Source organism: Eubalaena glacialis, chromosome 5 (genome assembly GCF_028564815.1).
Source record: "Eubalaena glacialis isolate mEubGla1 chromosome 5, mEubGla1.1.hap2.+ XY, whole genome shotgun sequence".
In the NCBI taxonomy this organism is placed as follows: domain Eukaryota; kingdom Metazoa; phylum Chordata; class Mammalia; order Artiodactyla; family Balaenidae; genus Eubalaena; species Eubalaena glacialis.
Genome location: NC_083720.1, coordinates 57504536 through 57530370, shown reverse-complemented (window position 1 = coordinate 57530370; position 25835 = coordinate 57504536). Strand labels below are relative to the sequence as shown.

The 25835-nt window shown below is 33.8% G+C and overlaps 1 protein-coding gene across 2 annotated transcripts in view; it reads right to left on the bottom strand.

The window, feature by feature from the left end:
* The window catches only part of PCDH7 (protocadherin 7), a 404366-nt gene that overhangs the window by 146807 nt on the left and 231724 nt on the right, over positions 1-25835 (bottom strand). The window lies entirely within an intron of this gene.

Sequence of the window (25835 nt, the reverse complement as noted above, 5' to 3'; positions counted from 1 at the left end):
ACAATGTATGAAGCATTATTATCTCTTCCCACTGAAGGAAATGAGGACTTAAGAAGCTTAGTTATTTTTCCAAGGTCACTTAGCTGGTCACAGAACTAGAATTTGATCCCATGTCTATTTGACTCCAAAGCCATGACCTTAACCATCACACCACAGAAGTGTTAAGGCTAGCTCCATGGCTAATATCCATAAAATTTTTATATGTATTTATTGAAATTCCACTAATAAAAATTATATATATAATTAATATACATATATGCATATATTAATTATATATACATATATATTAATTATACACACACATGCACACACATATGTATATATGTGTGTAATACTAATTTGCAAGATATATTTTAATTATATTGAATGAAGGAGGAGATTAAAAACACAGAAAAAAAATAAAAATAAAAATAAAAATAAAAACACAGAAGCCAAGATTAGTCATCTGAAATTAACAAAAGGAACAATGAATCTTCAAAAGAATGATGACCGTTTTTATTCTTTGGGGTCTATTTCAAAGGCTAAATTGAAAACATTTAATCTTTGTCTTTTAAAATTAAATGAGAACATGAGTATCTAAATCTGCACTGTGCAGTATGGTAACCACTAGCCAAATGTGGCTACTGAAATTTAAATTAAGATTGAATAAAATTTTAAAAAATTAGTTCCTGTCACATGAGCACTGATCTAAATGGAACTAAGGATTAACTAAACAATGCTTTTATCAAGGATGTTCTACCCTAATTCTTTCCCCTTGTATAGGCTCTGTCCTCTTTCCCCCTTTCACAACCCTTCACTGTGAATAAGATAAACTGGTTGTGATTTTTCACATTATCTTTAACAGGATCCAGTGGACAAGTTGTCTGCTTAAATGAAAATGAAGACTGGCAAAATAAGAACTGACGTTAAGACTTGAGGGTGAGGAGTAGGGCTCAGTTTTCTTTTAACATGAGCCAATGGTATATTTCAGGAGATATAATTTAAGACGCAAGATTTCGTTGGTGACTTGAGTTCTACCAGAAGAGGAAGCATTCTAAAACAGACAGTTTTTTGAAAAGCATGGCATCTGAACTGAAAGAAATAGTGTGAGAAAGAGAAGAGATGAACAAAGCAATGAACGTTTACATCTGTAAAACCTCTTTTTTAAAGGGAGGAAAATAGGATGACTTCCATCCTTACTATAGCCAACCCTGATTTTCTTCATTATATATGTGAAGAATTTTAGACAGTTTTTTACACTCATCATGAAAACAAGGAGATGGGGCTATTATGCTTAACAATTTCCATAAGTGACATAAAAGAGTTTGCATTTTCAAAATGGGAGGTTGAGCAAGATGGTAATTTAGATTGTGAACCCATTAAGAAGTGGGCTCACATTATGCTTTGCCCCATTTTTAGCCCTTGAAAATAGTTTCAGTGATAAAGACTAGTATCAGTGGCATCATTATTTTTAATAGCATTAATGATTTTCATAATCACAATAGCATTTGCCACCTTTAATAAGGTTGTTGGATTTTATAAGTGGTTTGCTCAAGTCTATTTAATACCTATTTAATAAGGCTTTACCCACGGGAGATTGACTTAAATTATTTTAAAACTTTGCATTGTATATAAAAGAACACATTTGTAAAAAAATTTCAAAAAAGAAATTTGTGACTAATTTGAAAAAAGAAAATTGATTTTTTGGAGGCACTGATTAGAAAGAGTCAGAATCTTTTTCTTTCCCACATGGAGATTAAGAATATTTATGGCAAAGCCATAGAATTCTGGAAGAGAATTCTCTACTATCAAAGTTATTATCATGTTGAAAAAACTTCTATACCGTAGATATAATATATATAAACATTGTCCCACTTTTTTGAGGCTATTACTGGATACTTTTCCCCTCCCTAAGTACACAAATTGTGAACTTCCACAAGTGTGGAATAGGTGGATGCTTGATCTTATTTAAAGACTACATTACATAAAAATTCTATTACAATTTTAAAGAAAATCAACCAACCAGTGTTCAGTATTTAACCTTAATGTAATTAATTTTATGATCCATCAGCCTATTAATCTCTATTCATCAATATCCTAACATAGTTAATCTCTGTATTATATTTTCACATACCACATACACTATTGAGAATCTTTTAAGAAAACCAATAGTATGTGCATACACCCTAAAACATTTTTCTAGTCACATCTTGAGGAAAAACTTTTGATAATTTGATAAAGTAATGATTCATCCATCTCACTCAATCTCTCTCCATCTCTTTTTTATACTAAATCTTTTATTTTTCTTTAGTCAGATGATGGGTAATATGTGGGAAATATACATGGCCCTCATTCAATCATTAGCTACTCCTCTGTTTTACTTCCTTAGCTTGGTCACAAATATCTAACTCCAAAACATTGCCTGAGGGTAGGCAGGAGGAGAGGGTGGAGCTCAAAGTGTGCTGTGCCTTTATAAGTACTGCCCATTCTTTTAGTACCTGCATTTCCTTGGAATGGCGCGGCACCTGTAAAAGGTCAACGAGCATAGAGACTTTCAGGCATAACGCAAATTACAGACAGACACAGACATTTCATTGATTAACAGACAAGCAACATGCACGCTGCAGGCACACTACAGGTGGCAGATATTACTGCAGCTCCATCACTGGAAAATCTTATAGATCATGTATATATATATATATATATATATATTTCTTTTTCAACATGGTGAGATACCATTTTCAAGTGCTATTTAAAGAGGGAAAAATCGTTTTTCAACAGTCATATTTTTCAACAGGTATATTTGTCTTAGCTTGAGTTGCAGCAGATATTTATATCATCCTTTTTGTTACAGGTCATTAGAGATCTCCTCAACTTTATCAAATAAATCAATTAAATAGATCTTTTGAAAAGGCTCACTCTTTCTTAAAAAGCCCGATTCACTTACATCCAAAAAGTACTGAATTCACAATTCAGGCACCTTGTCTTCACTATATTTGATAAACAGCTTTACTGCTAAAAATAAATCATGGTCTAAATCATCTCCAATAAATATTTTAAATAGACTCAAACTCTCTGAGCTATTAAAAAGTACAGTGAGGACTTTTTGATGAACTCAAATTTTTTAAAAATCAAGCTGTCAGGTTTTCTAAAAATCCTAAATTATTTGCCTTTAAAATTGCATTCATGGTTCTATGAGAATCATCAAGCATTAATGTACATGCATTAATACTACCATCATTGCAGAAGGCCTGCAGAGAAAGAGTTCTTCCATTCCCAGTTTCATTTTTTAAACAATCTCTTGCTATTTTTGTAGCACTCAACACTAATACAGAAGTAATCAAATTAGCATTAGTGGTTCATGTTGCAATCTTCAATTTGTATTGCTACACATCAAAGTAAAAATATTTGCATATCAAAAGTAAAAGAGGTGGGATTTAAATTAATTTACTGTCTTAAACAAAATTAAGTAGGCCTTGATGGTAAATTAAATGATAAATAGTTCACAAATACCAAAATTGAATGTATTTATATTTCTTTTTTAAAAATCCCAAGGCCTGTGTACTAAATGCTAATGAAATATGAATACTAGAAAAAGAATGGAATATGACAGTGCATATGGAAAATGTTGGGTTTCTCATATTCTGAGAATTCTGTTTAAATTTCATTCATATTATAGTGTTTACAACTATTTATAACTCAGAGTATGTAGGTGATAATTCTATCTACCTATCTATCTATGTATCTATCTAACATATTTCAATAGTCTGAATCTAATTATTATCAATATTTTATCACGTAGGAAAATGTAGTGGCTTTGATACACCTGTGGGAATAAACATGCCAAAATAATGTGATTTCCAAAAAATGCATTGCTTTTTTATCACCTGTTATTATCATGAAGTTTCCATCTGTTTACCACAATAATTAATGTTTTAATATTCCTTTCTCATGTGGTGATTCATATGGCCAAACTGGGAGAAACACACAATTTTTATGAATGGATATTTTCATGCAACCTCATTTATGTGCTTCTCAGGGGATAACATGTTTTCAAAGCACCAAATCTGGCTTTAAAATAATTTACATTTCTGCTCTAGCTCAGTCTCATCCTGACAGTGACCTAGTGAATGCCCACCATTTGCAATACAATGCCCTCCCTGGACATTAAACATCCCCTGATGTACCTGGGGCATTATGTTCCTTCATCCCTGGCACATACACCTAAACTGCCTATTATGAGAATTATTTCCTAGGTTAGTCTATAATCCTGCATTGATATTTTATTTTGTTGCTTCATATTCCAGCTAATATTTAAACTAAAACATGTTCCTATGGTACTACCATGCTTCCAGATATTTCTCAAATATAAAAGAATTAAATGTATTCAGACTATTTATCTTTTAATCTTATATGCATATCTGGAAAAGAAAGAAAATGCTATTTTTATGAGTCATTCTCATGATTTTAAACTATGTGACATAATTTGAGAAATACTAGTGACAAAATTTCCCAGAGATACTATAAATAGTACCCACCAACTACTAAATGGGGTTCATGGAGCTAATCTGACAGCCATACTTAGAAACTTTTAAGGTATTAGCCAGGTGTCCCTACAGAAAAGACATATCAGGAATAGGTAAATCAGAAAAAGAAAGCATTTTCAAGTGGACATTTGGGACAAAATAGATACAATTTATTACCTTCATCTAACTTCTAACTTTCAAGTGATTTGTAAATTAATTACATGATATTCAGGTAAGGTAAGCAGGCAAAATGATGAGTAGTACATTCATTTATTAATTAAAGAATTCTTATCCTTGTATTAAGTTTTGTTTTGTTGCTCTTGTTTTTTGTTTGCTTTTCCCTGTGAGTTGGAAAAGCAGAAGACTTTGGAGTGTGGTATAAGAATAACATTGATTAGCTTCTCCATCATAAAATCATAAAGGAAAAGAAAAAATCATAAAATTATAAAGAAGTCACTCTCTCTAATCTATAACCTATGATACTGTAATTTTCATGTAAGTGTGACCTATCACAATGGACTGGAGAATATTATGCCCAAAGACAAAGATATTTTCAAGTGCATTCTGAATATATTAGAATACTTTTAAATTTTAAGTAAGAAAAGTTGAGTTGTGTAAAGATCACCTTTGTCATTGTTCAACCATTTCTTCATAATTTTATTACAGTCATTATTTTTTTTTGGCAGGGGTCAAGTGAAATAGGGATTGCCTATGTATTTCTCATGGGTTTTGCTTTGCAGATTTGTTATAATATCTATATAACAGTGAATCATTTGATAATCTAAAGTGGAGACAGTGTTTTGTTTGTTTGTGTGCTTTAAGGAAGGCCCTTCTAACTACAATCTATTTTCATGGGATATAATAATTCTTTTCTCAGGAATACAAGAGCTTAATTTTTTAAAAAGACAAAAAGTGACCTTTTGGGAAGACAGGACAGAGATCTGAATATTAATGTAATCAGTAGCTGTCATTAAGAAGACAAGGAGAAATCAACTGCAGGCCAAAAGAAACTTAAACCTAGATATCTACAACTCAATAGAAATTAATAGAAAGAAAATTTCAACTTAAAAAAAAAAGTCTAAATGTGGATTAAATTTTCCTTGTTTTTAAGAAAGATTAAAAATACACATCTCAAGTCTCTTAACAATTCCAGGTGGAAATTAGGATGCTTTTCAAGGTGATTCTCACATAGGACAAGGCTTTGATTTAAGAAGGTCACAATAATTAGTATATTCTTGGATTATGACATGTTGCATAGAAAACTATTGTACTTTATTGCTGAATCAGGAAATAGTAATACATCTATTTCTTGTTGTTGTTGTTCTTTTAAAACTACAAAGACCAGAAGAAATAAAATTAAATGAAAGGGTGGTAGAGTATTTAAGATTGTAGTGTTCAGATCTTCCTTTTACAGATAAGAACAATGGAGCACAAAAGGACAGTGGTTTGCTCAAGGTCACACCTCCTGCAGCAAAGCCAGGAGAAAATCACAAGTTTACAGATTCCAAGAATTGAGAATCATGCTTATTTCAATGTGAGAATGAGTAAGTTGAAGGAAAATCAACTGAGAATTGATGAAGATTTGATGAAGAATTTGATGAAGAATTGATGATAGGCACTATGATACATGCCTCATATACAGTTTTTCATCTCACCCTAATATAATTCACGAGGTTATGGATTTAACTAAATTTTCAGATGGGAATACTGAATATCAGAGAGACTAAGTAAATTGTCCAAGGTCACAAAGCTTGTAAGTTGATTGCATGGTTACCACTAAAACCCAAAGCATTCCTCTTTCCTATCCCATGTTCTTTCCATTTTACTTGTTAAAATAACTAAAATTGAAGGCCTGCTGTATAACCAAACTAGCATAGAATAATATTTGTTGAAATAATGAGGGTGGTGATTTATAAAGCTTCCTGAAGAGGAATCCAAACATAAATTTAAAAAAATACTTAGCTGTACTTGGGACTCAAAACAAAGACAAATGAAGGTTTTCAGCAAGAGAACATATAAAACAATGCAGGAATGTGTCCTTACTTTCCTTTAATGGTGCTACTAATCTAGCCTTTGCCCCAGATGATAAATGTAGTTCAAATTTGAGGGGAATTTCTCTTCACACATATTTAGCTTCCTCATGGCTGCCTTTCTTTCTTTTTCTAATATGAGAGTTTTATTTGGATTTAATATTCCTTTGCCACATTTTATTTGGATTATTTTATTGCCCATGGAGATCTCTGTACTTAACTTGGAAATTTCATTGCCATCGAAAGGAGTAAACTGGTTGCCTTTAGATGTGACTGATAAGAACCCACAAATAATTTTTAGAATTACATATTAGCAGGCTATTTTCTCTTGGATATAATTCTAACTAGTAAGTTTTGCTCTCACTGCATTCTTTCTTTGGGACACCTATCATCCTATATTAATGAGTCCAAAATCACAGCCTTTTAGAGCTAGTTGAAAAGACCTATAACGTTTGTGAATTCAACTCCCTTATGTTTGTATATGAAGAAACTGAAGACCTAAGAAATAAAGGTGGATGAAAAAAAAGTTTTCCAAGGAATAAAAGATTCAAGACCAAATCTAGAATTCCTAATCTAGTGCTCTTTCCATACGTACTCACAACTGTAGTGGTAGACAAACATTCCCCTGGCAAAGCTTCCCAGATATTTAAAGATGAGAAATGAAGGCTGGCCTTTATCCAGGAATGCCATTTTGAAGACTTCTCTGTTAGTGTAGTCGCTATTTATGAAGCAAGACTTTATATTAACACTAACACTTGCATGTTGATACCTCCCCTCAGCTCATCTTTACCTCCTGCACAGAAGTCATGTGATTATTTTTGTATTTTATATATTTTTAAAAATTAACATATTTGAATGTAGAATGTGTTTTACTGATTCCTTTATTGCTCCAGCTCTGTAAGCAATGAACACAATTGTTTCTTTCAAGTCCATCAATCTCAGTACCATAGATACTAGTGTAAGATCACTACTTATTAGTGTAAGAAGCCTTAGAAGTGTAGGCAGTCTCATGAATTTACTATAAAACAACGTGGAATGTTTTTTGTTAAATCTACACAAAGACTTTCTTTGACTCAATGGCGTGGGGCACTCTGACAGCACAGAGTGTCAACAGACAAACGGAAATACACTGTTACGATGTTATTATTAGTATTTATAACAGCTCTAGTGCTCTTGATAAATGAAGCCACATTAATTAGTTTCAGGATCTTATTCTCACTTTGGCATATCCACTAGCACTTCTGAACATGCAATTAAAATATTTCAAAATGTCACTTATGTTTCCATTCTACAAGAAATGCATACTGATTATGGCCACTTGATTTGTACTAGGCCGCATACATTTAGAAACAAAAATATGTTAACATTTTAGGGGTTAATAAATCTCTCCTACACTGCTTGCAATAAAATCTGATGAAAAACAAAGTTATCAATGATCATGCAAATGTACAATTATAGTATTTTTCTGAGTATGAAATATTTCCAGTTATATATATTTTTTAAAGATCCAACCCTGGTAAGTTTGCTTTCCTTTTATTTTGGAAAATGTAAATTCACTGAGAATTTGGATGATAATCAGTGAAAGCAGATGGATTTTTGAACATCTCATAAGTTAAGTTAGCTCTTTGTTAAACAAATAGCATAGCTGATTTGAAAGTTAGATGGCAACCCATGCATTGACTTTAAAACAAATTACCATTCCCTCTTAAATTGGGGGAAGATTGATTTTCATCTTTCTCCAATGAATACCAGAAATCCTTCGGTTTATACTAAGAACAGTTTAAAGTTGATACATTTTCCGTTTTCTATTAAAAAGAAAACTACATTATAGATTAGATAGGTGAAGATACATGTATACGTATACAGATGTATGCGTGTATAATAACTTGACAATATCTATCCAAATTCTTTGGCCAGTGTAATACCAACTTGATTTCTTGTATAGAAGTAGTCAGAGAGCAAAGTAAGCTAGAAAACGGACCCCCTGTACTACTTCCTTGATCTCAGGAAGAGGCAAGAGATGTCTAGACAAATGTAGAGGCATGTTGTTAACTGCTTTCCTATAAATGATAAAATGAATGTTGTGAGAAGAACATGTTGTATAGCTGGAAGATCCCAACTGCAATCAATGTTTAATGCTTAAAACACTGAAATATTTTTCTTCAAATCTTTAACTCCTTAAAAATCAATAATACAGGACTTCCCTGGTGGCACAGTGGTTAAGAATCTGCCTGCCAATGCAGAGGACACGGGTTCAAGCCCTGGTCCAGGAAGATTCCACATTCTGTGGAGCAACCAAGCCCATGCACCACAACTACGGAGCCCGAGCTCTAGAGCCTACATGCTACAATTACTGAGCCCACGTGCCATAACTACTGAAGGCCGCATGCCTAGAGCCTGTGCTCTGCAACAAGAGAAGCCCGTGCACCGCAATGAAGAGTAGCCCCCGCTCACTGCACTAGAGAAAGCCCGCGTGCAGCAACGAAGACCCAACGCAGCCAAAAATAAATTAATTTTAAAAAATCAATAATACAGAAAGTCTCTAAATTCCTCTTTAATTCTGCAGGAATGTTCTAGGTGCTATCAGACCTAGACTCAAGTGTTCCTCCTATCTTGGAAATATGAAGGACAGTAAAAGAAATGACACACACAAAAAAGAGTGGACAGAGAAGTTACTGTTAAATGTGAAGGAGATTAGTAAAGTAGCTGAAAAATAAAAGAAATCCTGACATCCTTAATGGCATTTTACACATAATGTAGCAGGCCATACATAATTTGCAAAGAGTTAGGGTTATTTTGTTAATTAATTTGAAAAGGAGGAAATCCAAAAAGGGATTCCCAAATTAGGAGTTTGGGTAGAGATGATAGCTTTGTTCTGAAGATCAAATCAAACCTGGGTGTCAGGCTTGAAAGGCATCAGGATTCTGTCTCCTATGGGTAAGAAAGTGGTGGAGGCTCTCTTGAAAGAAAACCCAGAGCATAAGTAGATCTGCCAGAAAAAGTGGGATGGAGGAGAGAAGTGAACAAAAACTGGGAGAGAAGTCGTAGGTGGGAGAGTTTGCTGCAAAGACTTGTGAACACTCCTAAGGAAAGAGTCACATGAAAAGGGAAAAAGAACTAGAGAATGACACATGCATCCAGTGTTTCCTCTTCTCCCTCTCCACCCTCCCCTGTGCTCCTCTGCCCCTGCAATAGAAACAGAACAGAGCCTGGCCCACAAAGGTGAATGGTACTCTAAAGTGTAAAAGATATGAATTCTGACTATCTCTACACTGGGCCAAAAAAAAAAATGAATAAGGGCAACATTTAAAAAAAAGAAAACCTCAGGGACATAGCGCACAAAGCATTTTCATATCAGATCAACACTGGCATCGGAGGACTTCACATAAGGGAGCAAGGTTAAGAAGAAGGGTGAAAACTGAATCCTTTATTATTCTTGGATGCTGTATTATAATACATAAACTGATATATTCTATTAATTTAAAAGAAGATCTTTGAAGAGCTTGTACTTTATTCAGTGATAGAATATGGGCTTTTAATTGTCTAAAATTGATTTGATTTCTAATAAGATATTTACTTCGACCTTGGGCAGCAAGGCAGCAGATAGTTCAATGTGAGACAGTAATATTATGAAAAATTGTGATTTTTTCCAGTCAGTTCGAAGCCTCCTGTGTTATCCATCAAATTCATTTCCCTTGTAACTAAATCTGTCATAAATCTTGGCAAACAAAAATGAAATGTGTTTCTCACCAATAATCTACTGTCAATAAAGACTTCAAATGATATAACACTTTCTGGTGGTTTTAAAATGCTTCACAAATGAATTATTGATCTTGGTATTTGACGATGATGGTATTAACAGTAATCTACAAATAGGAAAATGTGGTATGGGGGGAGGGTTAATGTATCCCAAACATTGGAACTTTACTTTTCTCTTAATCTTTCATGATTATAAATAAATAAACAAAAAGAACCATAGGTAAATAAATATTCTGACAAAATTTATATTTTGTCTACACAAAATTAACCAAAATTGATTCCATTTTTAAGAATTTAAAAATTATTGAACAGTTTGAAACAACTTTTAGGAATTTAAAAAAATAGCCAGTTTAATTATAATTATTAGAAGTGTTTTTTTTTTTCCTTGCTCAATAATGAATGCATCATTTGTTTCTGGGTGAGTATGATACACCATTCATTTTTTCTTTACCAGCCTTATCTTTTCTTCTCTTCAGAATCCATTAGAGAAAACAAAATATGAATACTGAAGTTAGGAGCAATTCTTAATGTTCATGTTTCGCTTCATTTTGTGTCAGTCAGTATCTGTTGCCTAGACTAAATCCTGTTAAGCATAAAAAGAAATCCCATGCTTGTGCTAGTAGCTAAATATGCCCTTCACAGAAAAAAAAAAAAAAAAGTTAGTTGTAACATCTTAGTTTTAATAAGGATCTTGTGAGTTGCAGATGATTATGACTTTGAATTATTAACCCGATACTTACGAAAAAGTGTGTTTTGTTACCAGAAGGGTCTAATGTAAACAGTCATGTTGAATACTTCTATGCCTAATGTTATTTTACGTGAGACTTGTAAGATGTAAAGTGACTACAGACACCCTATATTATCGGAAAGCAGAAGCATCTTTAGCTTCTATACAAGGAAACAAAGAAACAAGAAGTTTCCTTATTCCCCAAAACTATTAACACTGTTGGTCTAATAGCCCAACAAAGGGAAAAGAAACTAGAAGTACAGTTGTTGAGACAATTAATATCACTGTGGCAACAATTCTCTTTAATGGCAATGTTCCAACATACTCTCAGGGTCGGGGCCATGATGCCATATCAGTGTAGAGGAAAATAAACACCTTCAGACTGAAGGTTGTGAATAAAAACTTGCTATAATGTAGCATATGAAGCAGTTTATGAGGAATGTATATTCACTACTGAAAAATCTGGTCCAAGTAGTGGCGATCATAATACATTTAATGCATGCTTGTGACCAGATACTGGGAGAGATAGAAAATACACAGTCCCCAACTTCAAAGGCCTTTTTGATTTAATTGGACATCAAAACACATATGAGTGAAAAATAAGTAACAATATTAGGCAATGAGAATAAAATAGTGGAATTCTACATTTTATGATATTGTCTGCAATATTGTACATGCCAGAGGAGTGATGTTTGAGAGTGACGAAAGTTTCTGGTGTGATTTAGAAAAGAATACATTTTCTACTATCAGATTGCACTGCAAAAGTCAAACCACTTTTCATCTATGATTGAGCTAGTCAACCAGTATTGAAGTTTATAACATCAATCTTCTCATTATCTACTCTCATCTTTAGCCTTTCCTTATTTGGCAAAAATTCAGGTAGCCCCAAAATACTTTTGAAAGGATCATTCATTCAGTCTATATGATGACTCACTAATCTTTCTTCACCCATGAACATTGTTATTAACTTGAAAAGTCCCAAATTTTAGACATGGTTTGTTTTGTGGTTTTGTTTAAAAATAAAATTACTTTTATTAATATCGAGACAATAATTAATTTCTTTTATCCTATTCAAGACTAACTTTTCATTGCCATCCCTTTATTTCATTTCAATGAAAACTGGGGTCTTTATTATCTAGCAAAGAGTGAAAAAATAACTTGAATTTTTGACAACATTAACATGTAGTATATTAATTAGTTACTGATATATTTTATTAAAGATATCGCTAAAACAAAAGAAGTATATGATCATTTATCGAATGCCAAAAATCACCAGATAATGTGATAGTTACTTTTAAATTTCCTCACAACAACTTTAAAAATATTATTTCTTTTTTTTTGCAAATGATGAAATCAAAGCTCAGAAAGTTTAAAAATTTGCCTGAGATCATATAGCTAAATAAAGATTTGATCACAGGTAAATTTGAACCAAATGATACTTTTCCACTAAATCACAGCACTAATACAAAAATTGTACAAAACATGACATGTTTATATTCTTCTGACAGCAGGGCTGTATGGGTTATCAAACACCATGCTAAGATTATACTGTATGACGGTTGAAATAATTCTTACCATGGAATGTAATTTTTACCATGGAAAAAGTATTTGAAAAATAATTAGTGACATATAATCATTTTATTTTATGGATGAGGAAATTAAGGCTCAGAAAGGGAAAGTCTGGTACCCAAGGTCACACAACATGTGGAGGCAGTGAGGATTGAAAACCAGTTCTTCTGGATATTGATAGGTCCTGATTAATTTATGAGACATTTTCCTATGTAACTGTAGCATAAGAGAGTCAGGACCCTATGAACTCAGATTGGACCACATATATGTATAATATTTAGTTCACTGCAACATTATAATGGCTTTTTGAATTATACTCATGAAATATGGCCAAGCAGCAAAGAAAATTCAGAGTATGTAGGAAAAAAATAACCAGCTGGAAAGTTTTAGATTTATATGAAGATAGGGCATGTGCATCTCTACATCAGTATATATGCATCAGCATATATGCAATGGTCTCCGCCATGTTATTTAAATACCAAATGATTTTCATTTCAAAATGGCCAACATGGGTGTTTGAAAAGGAAAAGATAATTGTTCATACCAAATGTAAAATAGATCTCCCGCATAGCACAGGGAGATCAGCTCGGTGCTTTGTGACCACCTAGAGGTGTGGGATAGGGAGGATGGGAGAGAGATGCAAGAGGGAGGAGATATGGGGATATATGTATATGTAGAGCTGATTCACTTTGTTATAAAGCAGAAACTAACACACCATTGTAAAACAATTATACTCCAATAAAGATGTTAAAAAAAATAAAATAAAAAATAAATAAATAAACACCTGATCAGATGACCTGCCAGAGGAGGAGAGGGGTGGGAAGAGGAGACGTCTGAGATTTAGGCTGCTTAATAAAGAGACACAAGCCTACATGAAACCTCACTGCAACGAGGGAAAGGCAGAAAGTAATATGAATCCTGAAATGAAATTCAGATAGATAATATCTGAGAACAAAATAGTGCTCACAGATTTGCACTTGGTGATACTTCTTAACATACCACCACATTCCAAGCTTTGCTTGCATACAAGTCATATATCCCCCAGAGATGGGAGGCAAGGAGAGAAGGGGAAGAAAAAGAAAAATCGTATATTGCCTCCAAAAGAGTCTTCCATTGATAGAAGAGGTGGTTCTTGCCTTGACTTCAAAACACCTAACTGAGCCTTCACAGACAGCAATGGGACAAATTATCTGGGAAATGAGGTCAGGGACAGAAGAAAATAAGGAGAGGGGCTGAGAAGATTGAGGACAAATATAAATGTGGCACAGAGAAAAGAATCCAGTGCTACCTACCTAGATGCTAGTTCTAAATCTTCCAAATAAGAAAACTGACCTAAATATTACTAAAATTTTTGTCATCCCTCTTGTACACATAAGGCTTTTAAAGAAAGATACTATAAATGCCGGTTTGTAAATATTGTGTGTTTAACATGGATTGAAGTCTTTAAAATTAAAAGGTTTCTAGATAAACAAAATAACCACATATTTTCATTGGGATAAACTATTTACAAATAAACATAGCACAGATTTAAATAACTTGCTATTACTTGTAAAACTATACTTGGTATATGTTTAGTTTAATAGTTACACAGTTTCCAGATGAGTTACTAATTATTCTTAATGAAGTAAAATAATTCTCACTTATTGACCTTGAAAAATAAGAGATATAATTGTTTACTCTTACTTGACAATGACTTTTGTTTTAATTTCTGGCAAGAATGAGATTGGAAGTAAGCAATAAAACCCTGTCAATGGTAACCAAACCATTTTCCCATACAGTTGTACTTACTGGCTTTTTTTTGAGCACTTTATATTGAAAGTGAGTATAAAATCTCCTGGAGGTACTACAAACCTCTGTGATTTAAGAGAATTGTTTTTGGAAACTTTAGATATTAAAGCCCACTGATATTGTGATTTGCATTTGTTAATCAGGGAAATCATAACTGTAAAGTGATGGGCATTTATAAATAACCACATTATGAGGGTAGTACATTCTTTCAAAGTAAGACAAATGCTCACCTGAGGAGGTAGGGATTTACCAGGACTGAATGGGATTGAAAAAAATAATGGAAATGCTGCAGGGGGTCTGTGGCTGGATACCCAAGGACTGCCTGGGGAACACTGAAGTTCCTGTCTGGCTTAAAGACTCTCAAAGGTTTGTGCGAGGGGGCCAGCTTTAACATTCACAGACAATAGGCGTTGATACATTTTAAAATAATTGTAACTACAGGTCAAAAAGCATTTTCCGCAAGTGTAACATGAAAAGTGAATCAATTCTAAGCTGCTTTTGGAGTATGAAAGGTGTTCAGGAGCTAAAAATGAATAAACAAATATATGTAACAAGTAAAACTGGAAAACTAACATCATCCTGCTTTGTAAAATAGAAGTACTTTACAAACATAAAACAAATGGGCACAGGTAATATCATCTCTAGACTACTAAATGTCATTTGAACATTTAGTAGTCTTCCTAGGACATTAAAAAAAAACACTAAGAATGTCAGGGTTTTTGTATAAGTAAAACTGTTCTTGTATAACAGTGACTTTCCCTGTGTGAAGGAAGGTCCTATATTATATTAATTATGATGGAGAAAAAAGAATTTTGATGATTTTTGAGATAGAATATTACACATTTTTAGAACATTCCAGAGTGATATGTTTTCTCTGGAAATCTTTTTCATGGCTGTTTTATAAGCCAACCTATGAGTGTTTTGAGTCAATCAGTGTTCAGTGAAACTTAAACCAACACACACACACACACACACACACACACACACACACACACAGGAGAAATGAAAGGGAAACAGAATGGATTTGCAAAGTACTGCTTTGTCTGTACTTCTCTGAGGGTTATCTGCTCCCTGGACTCTCTCTGCTGGCAGTCAGGCTGCTGCCAGCTCTAAAATCAGACAGAGAACTATAGTGCAGCTGCCTCCTTGCCCTGCTGGTTCTTTCCAGAGAAATATAACCTGTGTGCTTAACTTAGGCTGAGTGACAAAGACTATGAGAGAAATACAAGCCAACTAAATAAAGGGCCTCTTTCTTCTGTAGTTGTTACTAATTCCCTCCCTCCCTCAGCTCTATCGCCTTCAAAATAGCCCTCATAAAATATGCTTTAAATAGAGTGATACTCCAGATTTTTTTAAATGGTTACCTACATTAAATATGGCCAGACCGTAGGGACTACTGAGCTGAGCTATCCTTTCCAAAGGAGGTTATAAAATCCTACCTTACATGCTTAATTTGTCTTGGCACTCCTGGATATTTTGGTTAATTATCAGAAATTAGCTTGAGGGAAAGATTAATCTTTTTACGTAGCCAACACACAACTGGTAATTTCTAGTTAGTCAAGTTGCATGACAGTTTCCACTATTTCTTATCATTATCAAGAAAAATGGGAGGCTTACAGAGTGAAAGTCTCTATCAGCCAATTTAGTTCATTAAGTATCTGACTTTTGGTTATGAAATGAAGCATGCTTGAATTAAAAAAAAATAACTTTTATATTTAGTGGGAGATTATTACGTCTTTGTGAAGAATTTCTGTTTTGTTTTCTTCCACTGTTCACGCAAAGCATTATATCAAAGAGAGAAACTCACGTTTAGAAAAGAAAGAAAAAGATAGGAAGGAAAGAAGGAAGGGAGGAAGGAAGAAAAAACTGCAATGATCAGATTTCATCTACTGACACCTGAACTTAGGTACCTGTCTTGAGAAATAGGAAAACATCTGCTAGTATTTTTCTTTAGTGCAATTCTACAGGAGACTTGGGCTGAGTGCAGGGGTATCTGCCCCAAGTCTACACCTCCCACCACTGCACACACTCCTTCTTGTCTTTGCTGTTCTGCTAGGAATTGAACAAGACTTGCTTTTTCTAAAAGATAGAAAATAAATTTACATGAATTCAACAAGCAACATTCTCCAGTAAATTTCAGGGTATTTTTTTTTTTTTTTAGAAATAAAGTAACAATCCATTTGGGTAATTTTTTTCATGGCAAATTTGAGAGCTATTACAATAGAAACTAATAAGATTTTCACGCTTAAAAACAAATTTATACAGTGGAATCTGAACTAAATTAAAAAAAAAAATCGGGGATTTTGACTTCCAGTAACATGGGAATCCTGGCACATCTTGTCCAGTGCAGTTTCACCCCATACTCACCTCATTTCACCCACTATCCTACTGCCATTACCACCAATATTTAGTGCATTCAACAACAGAAATGCTTGACTTTAGTCCCCATCCTCAGGAAGGTCTCAGTTATTACTTTGTTCCTTTGGAATGTTACTAGAGCAATCTGCCCCAAATTCCAGTAATGTAGTTTTCCATTCAAGAACTGAAGGCAATCTCTTATCACACTCAGTTAAACCACTTGATCTGGCAATCAAGGGGTCCATGATTTAATTCTATCTCATCTATCCAAACTCACCTTCCCAAATAATACTCTCTCCAAACCAAGCTCCCCTTTTGTCCCCAAACATGTCACAGCATTTCTCAATCCCTGCTCATGTTGCATCCTAACCTAATAGCAAATTTATTATGAGTTTAATCTGTGCCCAACATCATACTCCCATATATTTTAGGGAATTTGTTTCTGGATGTCTTATTTTCTCAATCATGTCATCCTTTCAGAGGTCAGCAAAGTAATCTATCATTTCCTCACATCTCTTAATAATATTATTTATTTCTCATCTAGCAAGTGTTCCAGAAATATTTGTAAGAAAGAAACTGTCTATACTAGAAGAAAACAAACAAACAAGGTGGTGAGGGATATTTTTTAGAATTTGTTCATTTGAGGATGAGTGTGAGTTTATGTTGCCAAGTGAGTCCATCTCTATGGGGTAGGGTGGGGCACGATTGAGATGGGCCAGGCCTGATTGTGCAAAATAATTATATGTCATCTTAGGTAGTATGAAGCTTGGGGTGTGGGATGATATGGGTGAGGCCAGTGATTTTACAAGCAAAATAAGATCTGTGAAGTGTAACTGAGTTTTAGAGATAATTTGTTTGTACTGTAGAGAACAATTACATCAAATATAGGTTGGGCGTTATAATGGCCTTGATTACCTCACTCTTTGGAAAGTGGTGTGCTCATTGGAAGACCTGAATGCACCTACATCAGAAAATGACTGAATTTTCGAGTTGAAAGGGACTTTGACGGGTCATGTTTCTAAGCTTCTTTATTTCCTAGATGGTAGTGGCCTCTTCCTATTTACCTCTCATAATCCCCATCTTAACTGTGGGGCAGACTTGGAATTGAAATAGCCTCTGAAAAAAAATTAACCTACATGCAAAAAATAACAAAAAAATTAAAAATAAATGTAACAAGTCAGTTGACTGACTCATAGCAAAAGAAACAATGTGTTAAAATACCATAATAGCCCACAAGTTTTAGTAACTGCAAAATGAGATATTGGTGTTCAGATTAAGAAAAACTGGAACACGTTTCATTTCCATAATAATAATTCTGACAATTAAAAAGAGAATTATTTTAGTTATAAAAAGATTTTTCTTTTCATCTTAAAAAAGTGATATGACTAACATCCATTATCACAAAGACTGGGATTTCTTATATTTTCCATAAATGTTAAGCAAATTATAAATAGTCATCTCAATATTCTTTTTGGTTGAATGATCTTTGTAGCTTTTGGTTTTAATCATATATGACCTTTTATAATTAGTGTGGCTACTACAAGCCCATCGTTAAAATGAGACATTGACCTAAAATATATCACTCATTATGCACTTTGGTCAAAAATGTTTGAAAACCTCTGACAAAGAAGCTTGTTTGAAAAGTGAGACAGACAGCCAGCCATACAGACAAAGAGACTGATTCTGATTCAAAATTTTGGGAGGCCCAGGGATCTGCAGTTTTAATACGGCGATTCTAATGCAGACAGCCTGAGGACTACATTTTAAGAAACGCTGATCAAATTTACATTAGTTACCAATAAAGCTGGAATTATTGACCCACAATTACCTGGGACATTTTAGAGAAATAATCCTGCCTAAACTTGATTTACATAAACACACAGCAGGTGTTTGGGTTTATTGTCTTATTGCTTTGCTGCCAGAATTCACAGAGTAATTGGAGCCCTGGTTTCAGTCTACTTAGGGATGTTGTTTTGTTTTGTTTTTCCCTGAGATTTAGAAACCTGAATATAAGCTCTGTTAGTCCTTTCTTAAGGTTCCTCTGACTGTACATGCATTTAGCTTATACAAGCAAGTTAAGAAACTTGGGGTCAGAAACAAACTGTCTTTAAGAACTAATGTAGCTTACCTTTCAACTCAACACAGTTTGTACCTTCTAAATCACCTCTGGCAGGGAATTCTTTAGCATATTTCTAATGATATGGATCTGATTACTTTAGAAGGTAGATGATTCTATATTTGGATAACCTGAATTATCCTATTGAAGTACATGTAATATTCCTTCCTAGAACTTTACCTACAAAATTACAGGATTATTGACCTTAGAGCTAGAAGTGTAATTTGTATTTGAACTTACTCTACACTTTACATATGAGAAGCCTGAAGCTTAGGCAGATGAAGAGACTTTCACCACTTCACAGAACAGATTCTGAAAACCTGGGCTCTTAATACTTGCTACTACAATGACACCACTTTATAGATTGCTCTGTAGCTGTAGAAAATATACTAAATCCCTCTTCCATCTGACAAATCTAGTTAATAGCAATATGTTCTGTAAACCAGTATTGATTGCCTGGGTTATGCAGAAGTAGTAAAGAAAACAATGTTTTCCTTTTTGTCTTCCAAAAAGGAATAGGAGAAAAAAGAAGTCTGATATTAAAAAGGTATCATTCAACTCATATGAAATATTATTTGTGCCAGGAAGAAAGCAACTACCACTTTGTCACACTTCTATGCTGTGTAATTTACAATAAAATGCTGGGAGCAATAATAGGTCTATTTCAAAATTGTTATTAATAAAACACTACTTATATAGCATTACTACGTGCCAGGCACAGCATGCAGGAAGCGGGCGAGACATAGCGGTATGCATAGCACACGGGGTTCAGACTCTGTGATCTGACCACCAGGGTGAAAATATCTGATGGGTGAGTGAGGCAAAGTGAGTAACTCTAAGCCTCAGTTTCCTCATGTGTAGAATGAGGACATGGGATTGTTGTGATAATTCAATTAATTAACACAATTCAGAGAGCAAAGTCTAGCACACAGGAAGCACAGGAAGTGACTGATAATCAATGGTTATCTCTTTAATTCATGCAAAAATGGTCCATGGAAGGTGATGCTCAGTAAGATCATTAAAGTGTCTGCAACGCTCAGCTTCTAAATGCAGATGAGATTTGAACATGAGTCTGTCTGGCACTGATGTTCATGATTTTAACCACTATTATTATTGAAAACCGGAGAATAAAAACTTCAAATTTTGTTCCACACACTTTGATGAGAGATAAGATACCTTAAAATCATGTATTTCAACCTGAGTTTTCAGCTGCAGGCATTCTCTTTATTTCTCCTTCTCTCTTACTCTAACTTCCTTTCTTCTCCTTTCCTCCCAAGCAGTCTTGGATCTATAAGACTCAAAAGTTAAGCAATAGCTTGCACATTTGGACACCTCCTCCATCATTCCTTTTTTCACTTTGTCAGTCTTGTAAGTATAGGAACCAAATTCTCTGCTTCATTTGAGTTTGTCAACATGTTTCCTAAACTGCTTTTCCAATGTTGTCCTTCAGTTCCTGAAGGATTCATAGAACAGGAATTAACACTCCTCTGGGGAACCTCTGAGAAAAAAAGTGAAACAAAATCAAACTTCTTTCTTATGGAGGAGTTTGCCACATAGGTGCAGTAGTAGAGCTTCAAGGAAAGTAACATGAATGTCACATCTACAATGCCCAGGGATTCTTTATGTGTTGTGTAGGGGCAACATTCAAAATATTTAACCACTGGCAAAGCAAGGGCTTGAGGCTTTCAGAATGGACACTGGCCGTAAATAACCAGTAAGTCTATGTTCTGCATTCTGGCCTAAAACAGCCCTGTCTGTAGAGCTGAAATGACTCTTTGTTCCTGGCACAGTGCTTTAAACAAAACAGGCTCTCAGTAAATATTCTCTGACTGAGATACATAACAAATGTTATAAAGGGAAGAAGAGATTATCCTTTCATGCAGGATCCTGAAATTGTTACATAAATTTGTGGAAAGAGGTAATATGTGTGGACATTAATGCATGAATAGGGGTTGTCCGAAATGAAAAGAGAGAAAAACTGTAATAGGGCAAAGGACACACAGTATATAGACACATACATGCTTGAGAAACTTGGAGTTGTCTTGTGTCACTATAAACTATTATAAGCCATTTCCAGTTTTACAACATTTAATAAGAATTAATTTAATGTCCAGGTGGCATTCTTGTTCACATAGAGACATAAAAACTAATCATTGTTAGGCAGTTCTTTATTAAAGCTGGATTCAAAATAACCGGCAAGTGAACTTAACTATCTTCTCAAAATCCCTGATTAAAAAAAAGTAAATTTTTCTTTGTGGAAAAAACACATGCACAATTATGTCAGCAGATGGTTAAGTGTGAGAAGCATGGGTTTATGGGTTATTTTAGGAGATTAAAGTAGAAAAGAAGCAAAGAAGTTCTGCTCATGTGTTTCCCCCATCAGAAAGTCTCTGACCCTGACCTGAAGCTGGGTTGCCCTCTCTTTTTTTTTTACTCTGCCATAATTCTTTCTACACATCCATGATCACAGTTTTTCTATTATCAATGTTTATTTTCTTCCCACTGAACCCTGAATTTGTATGGGGCAAGAATTCCATATGGTTAATCTTTTTCCTTCCTGAAAGCTAAATGGTACTTGGAACACAGTGTCCACTCAACAAATATTTGCAAAATAAATAAAGTCAAAGAGGGACAATGGATACTTAGAGAGAATAGGGTCCTTGTGTCTTATATTTGGATTTAAGGGCATATTTTTAAAAAAATCAAGGAACTATCTCTATTTCACGAATATATATTGGAGCTTCTAAATATGAGACACTAAGTTGTGAGTGAAGCAGACACGGTGACAGTCCTATACTCACAGGGTTCTCAGTCTAGGGCAAGAGTTAAACGCCCAGCCTAAGGCTCCTCAGAGCTGTGATATGGCCTCTGCCGTACGTTGTGTATAAACTGTGCCAGTTCACTGTACTGGATTCCAGAACAATAGTCTCAACAGTGGGTTTTCATTGGGGAAAGTTCTATAGATTGGAAACCAAAGTTTTGGATTCAGAGGGTATGGATGCCTCATTTCTTGAATTCTTTGATACTTGTGTTTTGGGAAATGCTACTCAAAGCATTTGGTTCTGAAGGCTAATATTTATTAATGTATTTTTTTTAGTGCCATTGTAAAAAGGCTCACTTTGAGTGTAATCAATCAGTGCTTATAAATTATATAAATATATATTTATATTTTTATATTTTCTTCTCTCTCTCATATATGTATCTGTGTGTATATATATATATATATATATATATATATATATATATATATATAGGAGAGAAAAAATATTAAGACTACCTCCAGGATCTTAACAGCTTCTATAGGACTCAGTGTTTTCTACTGTTTAAAGTGTACTTTGGTTTATACAATTGTCTATATTTTCTGCCAATCACAGCCTGTGAGGTTTTCTTGCAAAATCAAAAACTATAATTTTTAACATAGAGAGCAAAGTCAGAAAGATGTCATATGCCAACGACTGTCTATTGATGAGTATAATATGAACTATAAGAATTGCTTGATTATAAATGTGCAGGAAATTATATTTGGCCCAATTTTAGGAATTATCTATTGCTAGCTATTAGGCTCTTTTATGTTCAGTCTTAAAAGTACAGTCTGAAATTACAATTCAAACAAAACCAAAAAAGTGGGAGGATAAAAATCAATAATGTTTATGACTTAGATTTTTTTTCTTTTTGTAATGTTAATCATTGCTTTTCTGTCTTGTAATTTAACATTCTTCATTAGCCTCAATCTTTATATGAATTTAAAAGAGATTTTAAATTATTATAATTTTTATAATAAATTGTTTTTACTTGAAATATCCACATTTTATTTATATTGGCTAATTTTAAAACATCCGGCACATAGAAAAAAATCAAATTTAAAACCAGATGGAATTTTAAAAATCTTTAGCCCAATTCCATAATTTCACAATATGGACATTGAGGGATACAGAGGCTGACAGATAGCCTGGTTTATTTCCTAAGAAGGGTTAAAGTGGAGGTTCCTATTTTGATGCTCTTTTTACTAAAATATGCTCTCTCACAAGAATAATAGAATTTTGTCCTTGAAAGCAATTTTGATAACCTCAACTTTTATTTCTGCTTTAACAGTAATCTGATGCATAGTCTCAGAGGACATTTTGCTCCCTATTTGTAACACGGCCAAATCTCAACATAGGGTGCCTTTCCTTCTTTTTCAGCTACTAATAATATAAAAACTTTGTGTGAAAGTTGGTGAAGATTCCATAGTGATTTCCTACTTCTACTCTTAAAAGTTGGAGGCAAAAATATATATATAAACAAATATATATAAATATATACATATACCTATCTATATTTATATCTACATCTATATCTCCCTTCTTACTGAATTCATCTCCCACTCCCTTAAAAAGAATAAAAAATAAAAAAATAAACAAAAGACTTAACCAAACCAAACTACAAATGTATTTCTCTTCCTTTAGTCTCATATTCAAAGAAGTCTCCCAATTTCCTCTGTCCTTTAAGAGTTATATACTCTGCGTATGAAAGCTAACATGAAACACTTTATGGATATTAAATCCTATCACAAAAACAATGACAGTTATCCTCAGTGTGTAATTCGAGAACTCAAAATAGTGTATTTTTGTCCTGAACATCATTATGTAAAGGGAATAAGGTAACATTCCTTTAATCCAGTAGAGACATTTACGTTTGTATGACTCAAAGTTCAAATGACTGGGTTAAAACCTCAATAGAAATTCTGACGGTGTAGTTCTTGCTCTGCAATAATGTATGCTGATTGGAGAACAGTGCTTTACAATTACTTAGAGAGTATCTTCCAAGCTCTGACATCTAGCCAGCAGCAGTCAGGGATCTGCAATGAAAATCCTTTGATTTAAACAGCTCTTGCTTTGAAAAGTCTGATGAGTTATAATGTTGATGGTCAGAAACAGCATACATGTTTAACAAGGCCAGGTTATCCACTAAATCATCTGTGTGCGCTGAAAATTAATTCTCTTGAAAGAGTCCAAGAGAAAAATGTACTTTCACTCCACAGAAATACTTTTGGATGAAGGTGGTCATCCTGTCTGGGTACTGCATGAAAATTATCCATAATCATCTGGCTGTAGTTGCTTCTAAATTTAGGGAAACATTACTTTGTTTCTCCTTTAAAAAATTTTCTTCTTGAAGTTCCACAAAACTTCAAAGATTATTTTGTTTTTGATGGAAGTATACAGATGCAAGAATACAAAAGGGCAAAATATTTAACACGACTATCTCCAGCTGGCAAGTTTTGTACTTTCTTCTCTTTAATTCCTCTCAGTGCTGATGTAGAACTAGGAATAAACCTAATTTGCATGGAAGGATTCAACAGCATGAGGTAACATCTCTCATAAGGGATAAATGCTTAGAATTTTGAAGATTTTCTGCTTTGCATGACTGATGAAAGGTGATGTGATATCATGTGATGTATAGAGGGAAGAGCTTCAGGAAAAAGCAGAAGCTTGATAAAATATACTAGTCAAACATATTTAAAATAAAATTATTTTGATAACAGTGATTCAATGCATGTTGAAAAGGCTGAAAAATTAAATTTCATGTTTTCCCAACAATTAGCCGCTAATTTTAAAGATGTCATCCTATATAATTAGAATTAAGGAAATACAGATTATTTAATCAATTCATATATCTGCATGCTTTGGCTGATCCAGATTACTTCATTTCCCAGTTGTGAGTCAGGATCATCAAACATAAATTTACATTGCAAAAAATACCTATCATTTTTTATTATTCTACATAAACTCATATATAATTAAAATATAAATGACTGTATCTTAAAGACCACCTATCAAATATACCACATTAAGATTGCAAATCATTAAAATACAAACCAACAGAAACTAAGAGTTTTGTATTTAAAATAACTGGATGTAAGCTAATGAACATATATTCATTTCTTATGGATTCCAGAGAATGCCTTGAGTTCTTTGTGTGAAAAACCATGGCATAATTATGAATTAAAAAATAAGCACTCAAGCAAAGCTTATAGCAATAACTCTAAATACCGGTCATGTTCCCTGAAAAGGAATTTTAGGCAAAGGGATGGAAAGTGCCTCTTTACTCTCCCCAATTGGGATTAGCATTAAGAAACAAAAATAACAAACAAAAACAAAACCAAAGCAGTTCATCCAAAAACATGGGAAAGGGAAAGGACTTTCTAGTCTGTGCATGAATTGCCTGAGCAAGGGAAAATGTTTGTTGAACCATTTCAGTTTAGTCTATTATATGCTGGGCCTCACAGTACTGCCCTTTGTTGTCCAAAGCTCTGAAACTCCACATCTTCTGCTGCTATTTCTGCCTACCCCAGGGAGGTAAGAAAAGAAGTACATGTGAGGTTCTCATATGCAAAGATATAAAAAGTGAAATGCAGTAAGTCCCCAAATAAATATAACTATCGCCACTGAAGGAACTTAATACACCCTGTCATTTCCCCATGGCAAACTAAAGCTGTGAATGAGACGTTCCCCAAAGAAAATGAACTCTGAAGCACAGGGTAGACTCTGCTTTACAACATTATTGGGATAAGATAACATGCAGATCATTTAATGTTAGTTGAAAATAGAGTATTTCTTATAAAGCCAAAATACATGCATTTATTGAAGATACATCAAGGGAGCAAGATAACACATAAGTGTTTGAAGTTGAAAGGTAATATATTTGTGTCTAATATATTGTAGAATTTGTCCTGGAATGGTTTATCCATGTAAAAATATGGCCTCTCTGAGACTGTCATGATCCATAAGACTCAGGGTGATATTCTGAATTAAGCCTGGTTCACAAAGTTCAGGAAGGTTTTAACTCACATCAAAATTTCCCTAGAGCTGAAAAATTATTTTGGAAATGAGAAAAAGGGGTAGCTTGCTTGGTTGTGCTTTTTTCTTTTTTTCCTTTCTGACATTCTATTTAGATTTGCCAGGTATCATAAACTCTAAAAGGCACTACATATTTATACACCACTT